We start from the raw sequence: 10,841 nt of genomic DNA on the forward strand, positions 1-10,841 counted from the left end.
GCCTCCCAAAGTGCTGGGATTACAAGCGTGAGCCACCGCGCCCGGCCCATATACAGTATTTTAAGATAACAACCAGAATCATGACTGACACAGTCACACAAGAAACATCAGACTTTTATAAATTGAATATAATCTTTAGAATATTCACATTAATTGGCCGGGCGCGGTGGCTCATGCCTGTAATCCCAGCACTTTGGGAGGCCAAGGTGGGTGGATCACAAGGTCAGGAGTTTGAGACCAGCCTGGCCAACATAGGGAAACCCCGTCTCTACTAAAAAATACAAAAAATAAGCCAGGCTGGTGGTGGGCGCCTATAATCCCAGCTACTCGGGAGGTTGAAGCAGGAGAATCGCTTGAACCCAGGAGGCGGAGTTTGCAGTAAGCTGAGACTCTGCCATTGCACTGCAGCCCAGGCAATAGTGTAAGACTCTGTCTCAAATTAAAAAAAAATTCACGGCCGGGCGTGGTGGCTCACGCCTGTAATCTCAGCACTTTGGGAGGCCTAGGCGGGTGTATCATGAGGTCAGGAGATCAAGACCATCCTGGCTAACATGGTGAAACCCTGTCTCTACTAAACAAAATACAAAAAATTAGCCTGGTGTGGTGGCGGGCGCCTGTAGTCCCAGCTACTCGGGAGGCTGAGGCAGGAGAATGGTGTGAACCTGGGAGGCGGAGCTTGCAGTGAGCCGAGATCGTGCCACTACACCCCAGCCTGGGCAACAGAGCGAGACTCCATCTCAAAAAAAAAAAAAAAATTCACATTAATAAAATATCCATACAAATTTAACTTTAGACGAGATTAACATAACCAAAATTATGACAGATAACATTATGTATCTATGAATTTATATAATTTTTGAAATATTTATATCAATAACATACCCATATATGTAACTGAAAGATCTAGTAATAGAATCACTTATCACTTGACAATGCTTCCTGTACAACTTACCAGATAAACCTAATCATTTAATATCTCTACAAGCTGAGAAATACATCATTAGAGGCCCTCCATGGGCCCAACTGCAAAATCCCTAAGTTCATTCCAGTTCAAAAAGACTTAATTGGCTGGGTGTGGTGACTCAGGCCTGTTAATCTCAGCACTTTGGGAGGCTGAGATGTGAGGACTGCTTGAGGCCCAGAGTTCCAGACCAGCCTGGGTAACATAGTGAGATTCCCATCTCTACAACAAAAAATAAATACAAATTTAAAAGAAAAAGAAAACCTGCCAGGCAAGGTGGCTCATGCCTGTAATCCCAGCACTTTGGGAGGCCGAGGAGGGCGGATCAACTGAGGTCAGGAGTTCGAGACCAGCCTGACCAACATGGTGAAACCCTGTCTCTACTAAAAATACAAAAATTAGCCCGTCATAGTGGTGCACGCCTGTAATCCCAGCTACTCAGGAGGCTGAGGCAGGAGAATGGCTTGAACCAGGGAGGCAGAGGTTGCAGTGAGCCGAGATCACTCAACTGCACTCTAGCCTGGGCGACAGAGCAAGACTCTGTCTCAACAACAACAACAATAACAAAAATTAGCTGGGCGTGGCAGTGTGCCTGTAGTCCAAGCTACTCAGGAGGCTGAGACAGGGAGAATTGCTTGAACCTGGGAGGTGGAGATTGCAGTGAGCCAAGATCATGACACTGCACCCCAGCCTAGGTGACAGAGCGAGACTGTCTCAGAAAAAAAAAAAAAAAGAAGAAAAAAACCTGGGCCAGGGGTGGGGGCTCACACCTGTAATTCCAGCACTTTGGGAGGCTGAGGCAGGCGGATCACGAGGTCAGGAGATTGAGACCATCCTGGCTAACACGGTGAAACCCGGTCTCTACTAAAAAATAGAAAAAATTAGCCGGGCGCGGTGGCGGGCGCCTGTAGTCCCAGCTACTCTGGAGGCGGAGGCAGGAAAATGGCGTGAACCCGGGAGGTGGAGCTTGCAGTGAGCCGAGATTGCACCACTGCACTCCAGCCTGGGTGACAGAGCGAGACTCCGTCTCAAAAAAAAAAAAAAAAAAAAAAAAAAAAAGGCCGGGCGCGGTGGCTCACGCTTGTAATCCCAGCACTTTGGGAGGCCGAGGCGGGTGGATCACGAGGTCAGGAGATCGAGACCACGGTGAAACCCCGCCTCTACTAAAAATACAAAAAAATTAGCCGGGTGTGGTGGCGGGCGCCTGTAGTCCCAGCTACTCGGAGAGGCTGAGGCAGGAGAATGGCGTGAACCCGGGAGGCGGAGCTTGCAGTGAGCCTAGATCGCGCCACTGCACTCCAGCCTGGGCGACAGAGCGAGACTCCGTCTCAAAAAAAAAAAAAAAAAAAAAAGAAAGAAAACCTGGTTGTTTTAACATAGGGGATATGAATTTTTTAGTTTTGTATCAGTGTATTTTTAATCCATCTTTAGAAAGATGTATAAATAATTCCCTTCTAATTATAGCCAACTTGATCACACACAAAATGCCTTTCATAAGTTCTCCCTTCATGAACATCATCATGACTTATTCGGACTATTGATGATGTGCTTTGACTCTGTGCCCTGTCTTATACTTCCTCTTCATTAAATACCAATCATTTTACTTTAGAACATAAATTTACCAAAGATTCTTTCCCATACAAAATTATTCTCTTTTCAACTTTCCTTATAAAAAATATATCTTCATATCCATAACTTTCTTCATATCTCTGTCTCTCAGTTATTGGTTTCTTACTATCTGGTTTCTATTTCCTTCATAAATCCATATTTTCTTTTTTTTTTTTCTTTTCTGTTTTTGAGACAGAGTCTTGCTCTGTCACCCAGGCTGGAGTGCAGTAGTGCAATCTCGGCTCACTGCAAGCTCCTCCTCCTGGGTTCAAGCGATTCTCCTGCCTCAGCTTCCCATGTAGGTGGGACTACAGGCATGTGCCACCATGCCCAGCTAATTTTTGTATTTTTAGTAAAGATGGGGTTTCATCATGTTGGCCAGGCTGGTCTCAAGCTCCTGACCTCAGGTGATCTGCCCGCCTCAGCCTCCCAAAATGCTGGAATTACAGGTGTGAGCCACCGCGCCCAGCCAGCCCATATTTTCAAAAAACTTACATAACCTCCAAATTAAACAAAATTATTATTTTATTCTCAGTAAAGAACACATTTTTTGGCTAGGTGCAGTGGCGCATGCCTGTAATCCCAGCACTTTGGGAGGCCGAGGCGGGCAGATCATGAGGTCAGGAGATTGAGACCATCTTGGCTAACACAGTGAAACCCCGTCTCTACTAAAAATATAAAAAATTAGCCAGGCATGGTGGCGGGCGCCTGTAGTCCCAGCTACTCGGGAGGCTGAGGCAAGAGAATGGCATGAACCCGGGAGGCAGAGCTTGCAGTGAGCAGAGATCGCGCCACTGCACTCCAGCCTGGGTGAAAGAGTGAGACTCCGTCACAAAAAAAAAAAAAAGAACACATTTTTGGCCAGGCACGGTGGCTCACGCCTGTAATCCCAGCACTTTGGGAGGCCGAGGAGGGAGGATCACTTGAGATCAGGAGTTCAAGACCGGCTTGGGCAACATAGCGAGTCCCTGTCTCCACAAAAAAAAAAAAAAAAAATTAGGTGGGTGTGGTGGCACATGTCTATAGTCCCAGATACTTGGGAGGCTGAGGCAGGAGGATCACTTGAGCCCAGGAGTTCAAGGCTACAGTGAGCTATGATTGTGCCATTATATTCCAGTCTAGGGGACAGAGTGAGACCCTGTCTCTAAAACAAAACAAAACAAAAAAGGCTCTACCAAAAAGAGGGAGGCTCAACCTGAGAGAAGACTCACCAGGGCAGAAAAGGTGAGCCATGGAAGCAGTGAGCTCAAAGGGCTCTAGTGAATACTGTACACCGGTTCCAAGAATCACCAATTTCTTCCAGTACTAATCTTTTTCAGGTCCCATTTCTGACGCCATATATGTCAACCTAAATAACAGACAGAGGCTCTCTAGAAGAAAAAGATATTTAGTCGGGAATAGAGCATTACCATGGGAATATATGTGTCATAGCAAACTATTGCATATTCAGGGAGGTAAAGGAAGACAAAAGTTTTTGTTTTGTTTTTTGAAACAAGTTCCCCCTCTGTCGTCCAGGCTGCAGTGCAGTGGCACAATCATAGCTCAGTGAAGCCTTGAACTCCTGGGCTCAAGCGATCGTCTCGCCTCAGCCTCCTGAGTAGCTGGGACTGCAGGCGCGTGCCACCACACCTGGATAGACAAAGGTTGGTTCTTTTTGATGATCAAGTATCAACCAAGCTATGGAATAGACAAAGGTGTTTAAAGGACAAAATGAGGGTTACACTTTTTAAAAATTTTATTTTTTTTTTATCTTTAAGATAGGGTCTCGTTGTGTCATCCAGGCTGGGGTGCAGTTGTACAATCTTGGCTTATGGCAGCCTCGACCTCCTGGGCTCAAGCAATCCTCCTGCCTCAGCCTCCTGAATAGCTGGGACCAGAGGCGGGTGCCACCACACCCAGCTAATTTTTTTTTTTTAAGAGGTGGGTCTCTGGCTTTGGTCCTGAACTCCTGGGCTCAAGCGATCCTTCTATCTCTGCCTCCCAAAGTGCTGGGATTACAGACGTGAGCCACCGTGCCCAGCCTACATAATTAAAAATAATTTTTTTTCAAAGATGAGATCTCGCTATGTTGGCCAGGCTGGTATCTAACTCCTGGCCTCAAGCGATCCTCTTGCCTCAGGCCTCCCAAAATGTTGGGATTATAGGCAGGAGCCACTGCGCTGGGCACATAATTTTTTTGAAAATTTATCTTTGGCTACAAAGATCATTAACAAGGGTGAAGGCAGTGTGAGGTTGTATAGGCAGTTGCTGGGCAGATGTCCTTATAGAAGTATTTTTTGTATAAAATTGCATTCCGGGCCGGGTGCAGTGGCTCACGCCTGTAATCCCAGCACTTTAGGAGGCTGAGGCGGGAAGATCACCTGAAGTCAGGAGTTCAAGACCAGCCTGGCCAAATACTGAAACCCCGTCTCTACTAAAAATATAAAAATTAGCCGGGCATGATGGTGCACGCCTGTAATCTCAGCTACTAGGGAGGCTGAGGCAGGATAATCGCTTGAACCTCGGAGGCAGAGGTTGTAGTGAGCCAAGATCACACCATTGTGCTCCAGCCTGGGCAACAAATGTGAAACTCCGTCTGAAAAAAAAAAAAAAAAAGACGTAGGTGCCAGTGGGATGAAAAGAAAACAAAAATGTGTGTTTTGTGTTTTTACCTGTGAACTTTTTATTGGCCTCCTGTTTCCCAAAGGTACCCTGCTTCTGCTGGCTTAATGTCTCAGAACTTTGGTGTCGTTGGTCTCAGACACCACTTTGCCATCCACTATCTGGCGGGTGGTAGTCTTTTGGATGGTTTGCATGGAGTTGCGGCTGTCCAGGGCATCACCAAGATTGAAGTCCTCGCTGTCTTCCAGCAGGTGGCAGTAGGTGGTGATCTCAGCCTCCAGCTTGACCTTATGTTCAGCAGGCCCTCCTACTCCTGGGCCTGGCGCTGTCCCTCTGCCTGGGTCTGTGCCAGCTCTGACTCCAGGTGCAGCAGTATCCCACTGAGCTGTTCCATCTGCAGAGCATAGCGGGCCTCCACCTCCCTCAGGCTGTTCTCCAAGCTGGCCTTCAGATTTCTCATGGAGTCCAGATCGATCTCCAAGGACTGGACTGTATGTCTCAGTTCTGTGAGAGTCATCTCAGCAGTTCCAGCCTCGGTGGACTGCGTGGTGACTACTTTGGTGTTCTCCTCAATCTACTGAGACCAGTACTTGTCCACCTCCTCTCGGTTCTTCTGAGCCAGCTGGTCATATTGGGCCCGATGTCTGTCATGATCTTGCTGAGGTCCTGAGATTTGGGAGCATCTACCTCCACGGTCAACCCAGGGCTGGCAATCTGGGCTTATAGGCCTTTTACTTCCTCTTTGTGGTTCTTCTTCATGAAGAGCAGCTCCTCCTTGAGAGCCTCGAGCTCTGTCTCCAGCTGCAGCCAAGGACATTGGTGTCATCAATGACCTTGCGGAGCCCATGGATGTCACTCTCCACAGACTGGCACATGGCCAGCTCTGTCTCCTACTTGACTGTAAAGTCATCAGCAGCAAGACGGGCGTTGTCGATCTTCAGAACAATGCGGGCATTGTCCACAGTATTTGTGAAGATCTGAGCCCTCGGGTCCTCGATGGTTTTGAAGTAATGGCTCCAGTCTCTGACCTGGGGTCCCTTCTTCTCCAGGTGCTCCCGGATTTTGCTCTCCAGCTTCCAGTTCTTGGTCTCCAGGCTCCTCATTCTATCCAGGTAGGAGGCCAGACGGTCGTTCAGGCTTTGCATGGTCTCCTTCTCATTCTGGATGCCTCCCATTCTTGCCAGATCCCCAGCCATACCCCTGGCCAGGTCCCCGGACCCCATGCCGCCCTGGAAGCTGGTGGAGCGGGACTCGGAGATCCAGGAACCAGAGCCCCGGGCGCCTGCATAGACGCTAACCATGCTGCTGACCGGCCGGGCGCCATAGCTGGGCGCCTGGACAGAGTCCAGGGACCGGTAGTTAGTAGAGAAGGTGGAGCGAGTGGTGAAGCTCATGCGGTCCAGGAGGGAGAGTGAGAGGACAGGACTCAGGCTTTGCCAACAACATTATTTATTTTTTTTGTTATTTGAGATGGTGTCTCACTCTGTCACCCAGGCTGGAGTGCAGCAGTGACACAACTGCGGCTCATTGCAACCTCTGCCTCCAGGGTTCATATGATTCTCCTGCCTCAGCCTACCGAGTTGCTGGAACTACAGGCACCCGCTACCATGCCCAGCTAATTTTTCTATTTTTAGTAGAGACAGGGTTTCATCATGTTGGCCAGGCTGGTCTCGAACTCCTTACCTCAAGTGATCTGCCTGCCTAGGCCTCCCAAAGTGCTGGGATTACAGGTGTGGGCCCCCACACCCAGCCCAAATGTGTTATTTAAGAGCTAAAATTAACTTGAGGCAACAGAGCAAGACTCCGTCTCAAAAAAATAAAAATAAATAAAATTAACTTGATTTGGTAATATGGGGCATGGAGGTGGACAAGGAGTTAAAGATGAGGTGTGGGTTAATTCTTGAGCAATTAGAAGGATGGTGGTTACGTCTGCCGGGAAAGAGAAGCCGAGCACACAGCGTGGGGTGGTAGGAAGGTGGTGGATGAGTTCAGTTTGAGCCATGCAGGACTTAGAATGCCTTTATTTATTTATTTATTTATTTATTTATTTAGAGACAGAGTTTCGCTCTTGTTGTCCAGGCTGGACTGCAATGGCGCAATCTTGGCTCACCGCAACCTCTGCCTCCCGGGTTCAAGTGATTCTCCTGCCTCAGCCTCCAGAGTCGCTGGGATTACAGGCATGTGCCACCACACCTGGCTAATTTTGTATTTTAGTAGAGATGGGGTTTCTCCATGTTGGTCAGGCTGGTCTTGAACTCCTGCCTCGGCCTCCCAAAGTGTTGGGATTACAGGCGTGAGCCACCACACCCAGCGTAGGATGCCTTTAAATCACACAGCTGAGCAGGTCTACGAGGAAGCTGGCCTAGAGCTCCAGAGAGCTGTCGGGCCTAGGATCATCATTCTGGGCGCACTGACACAAGGATGGTAATGAAGACCAAGGGCAGAGGGGTGAGCGGGTTAATCTGCCCAGGAAGGGAACACAGGGTGAGTGGGAGCAGTGCTTGAGGAATCCCACTAGCGAAGAGAAGGGAACCAGGAGGAGCAGGCTGCCGAGGAAACAGAATAGGAATACAGCAGAGAAGTGAGAAGAGAAACCAGGAGGGCCTCCCAGCTGAAAACCCAACAGAAGCAACTTCTGTGAAAAGAGGGAGGGATCAAGAGTGCCTTCAAGAGGGAGCTGGACAAGGACTAATGTAGCTGCTGGGTTTAGTGACATGTCTTGTCTTTGATGACAAGATCAGTTTCAGTGCCGAAGGTGGGGTGCAAAGGGCAGGTTGTAGTAGTTTGAGGAGTAAGATTGGAAAATAAGAGAAATTGGGGCAGTGAATAAAGACAGCCAGCTCAAGATAATGAGGAGGAGAACTATGGGTCACTAGGTAGGTGGTAGGAGAAACCCAGTCACGTTCAAATGCTGTGTGGGAAGGGCAGTAACAGTGGCAGGAGATTAAGTCACAGAGGGAGGGAGAAGTCCCCAGTGGAGAAAGGAGGAAAGGTCCAGGTGCTATTGCAAGCCCTTGGAATACTGGTTTCCAGTGTCTTTATGAAGTGGGAGGTGACTTCCTATTTATTAAACAGCTACCATTTATTAATCCCTTACCATGAATATTTACTAGCTTGCAATTATGTGGTTGATTAATGTGTGAATTCCCAGTGTCTAGCACAATGCTGACATATAATAAATGCTTAGCAAGTACCATACATTTTTTTTCTTTTTTGAGACGGAGTCTCACTCTGTCGCCCTGGCTGGAGTGCAATGGTGCGATCTCGGCTCACTGCAACCTCTGCCTCCCAGGGTCAAGAGATTCTCCTGCCTCAGCCTCCCGAGTAGCTGGGATTACAGGCGCCTGCCACACCTGGCTAATTTTTGTATTTTTAATAGAGATAGGTTTTTGCCATGTTGGCCAGGTTGGCCTCAAACTCCTGACCTCAGGTGATACGCCCACCTCAGCTTCCCAAACTACTGGGATTACAGGCATGAGCCACAGTGCCTGGCCCCATAAAAAAAAGTTTAAAAAATTATATTAGCCAAATTGAATATAAGTACTTTTATCACTGCAGATGTACTCAAAAATATATTTATTTTTGGCCAGGGGCAGTGGCCCACATCCATAATCCCAGCACTTTGGGAGGCAGAGGCGAGTCACTTGAGGCCAGGAGTTTGAGACCAGTCTGGGCAACATAGTGCCCTGACAAAAAAATAAAAAAATTAGCTAAGCAGAGTGGCACATACCTATAGTCCCAGGTACTTGAGAGGCCAAGGCGGGAGGATTGCTTGAGCCCAGGGGTTCAAGACCAGCCTAGGCAACATGGTAAAACCTCGTTTCTACCAAAAATACAAAAATTACCTGGGCGTGGTGACTACGCCTGTAGTCCCAGCTACTCAAGACGCTGAGGTGAGATGACTGCTTGAGCCCAGGAGGCAGAGGTTGCAGTAAGCCAAGATTGCGCCACTGCACTCCAGCCTGGGTGACGGAGTGAGACCCTGTCTCAAAAAAAAAGAAAACAAAAAACATACCTGACCAGGTCAGACTTCTTCAAAATCCCACCACCACCATCACCACACAGTTCCAAGCCCCCATCACCAGCTGCCTGGATTCCTGCAGCTGCCTCCCTGGTCTCTGCTTCATGTTTCCCTACTACAGTCCCTTCTCCAAACACAGCCAGAAGCATCCTTTAGGAACCTAAGCTGGATCACCTCACTTAGAACCCAAGAATGCTCATCGAGAAAAGCTCAAGGCCTGACCATATGTACACAGCCCCTCTGGTCTGCCTTCCACACTGCCCTGTGCTGCCTCATTCTCTCCCTCATTCACTCCGCCATGGGCTTACCAGCCGCCTCCTTGCCACAGGGCCTCAAGTGTAACCCATGTGCTCCCACCTTAAGGCCTCTGAACTTGGTTCCCTCTGCAAGGAATCCTCGTCCCCGACATGGTCACTGGGCTTCTCCCCATTTCATTCAGGTCTCAGTTCAAGTGTCATTTTCTCGACCTGTTTTGGCATGACACGGGATTTCATTTCCAGAGGATGTCAGACCTCAAACAGGCACAAATTGCAATATTCTGAGGTAACTGGAGTCCAGGACTCAACTGATAGTTAGAGGCGGCCTGCATGGATGTGAGGGAGGAAGAGGCCTCCCAGGTTTCTGGCTTGGGTAGTTACCACTGCAAGATGGAATAATACAAAAGAGGGCATGGGTGAAGACTGGAGATGCTGAGCTGTCTCGGCTGTGTTAAATTTGAGGTTCCAGGGCTGGGTGCAGTGGCTCACACCTGTAAAACCAGCACTTTGGGAGGCCGAGGCAGTCAGATCACGTGAGGTCAGGAGACCAGCCTGACCAACATGATGAAACACCACCTCTACTAAAAATACAAAATTAGCCGGGTATGGTGGTGGGTGCCTGTAATCCCAGCTATTCGGGAGGCTGAGGCAGGAAAATCACTTGAACCTGGGAGGCAGAGGTTGCAGTGAGCCGAGATTGTGCCACTACACTCCAGCCTGGGCAAAAAGAGCGGAACCCTGACTCAAAAAAGCAAAACAAAACAAACAGGTTCCAGGCCAGGCTCAGTGGCTGACACCTGTAATCCCAGCACTTTGGAAGGCCAAGGTGGACCACCTGAGCTCAGGGGTTCAAGCCCAGCCTGGGCAACATAGCGAGACCCTCTTACTAAAAAAAGAGTTTCTATGGGATTGGAATGAAGCTCAAGCAGCCAAACACTACAGTGAGCACCCACGATGCAGCGCTGTGCAGGGAGAGCTCTGTATACTTTGCTCCTTGGATCCTAGCATCCTTAAGAGGCAGATAAAATTATCCCCACTTCATAGGAGACAGGTTCAGAAAACACATCCAGGACCTGAAACGACCCTGCAGAGCCCCTTTACTACAAGCCCTCAGCACTGCTGCTGTTATCCGCACGTAGCAGAAGCCGCATGTCTAAAGCCTTGCTATGTGAAGCACTGTCACTTCTCACCTCTCAGAGCCTCCCAACTGTAACAAGTGTTCTTTTTCCAGAGGACAGGCACCATGAGGCCCAGCTGGTGGCGTCAGCTGAGATTTGACGCCAAACAGGACTCAGCAACAAGCACGAACCTCCCTTCTAGAAAGGGTGACCATCTTCTGGAGGCTCCCGAGCCCATGCTGTGGCAAATGTGTTGAATGAAAACAAGAACCATC

General features: G+C 48.8%; 1 pseudogene; it reads right to left on the bottom strand.

The window, feature by feature from the left end:
- Window positions 1-5,186: 5,186 nt before the first annotated feature.
- Window positions 5,187-10,802, bottom strand: LOC129474625 (keratin, type I cytoskeletal 18-like; annotated as a pseudogene).
- Window positions 10,803-10,841: the final 39 nt, after the last annotated feature.

The sequence above is a fragment of the Symphalangus syndactylus genome, chromosome 24 (assembly GCF_028878055.3).
Source record: "Symphalangus syndactylus isolate Jambi chromosome 24, NHGRI_mSymSyn1-v2.1_pri, whole genome shotgun sequence".
NCBI lineage: Eukaryota > Metazoa > Chordata > Mammalia > Primates > Hylobatidae > Symphalangus > Symphalangus syndactylus.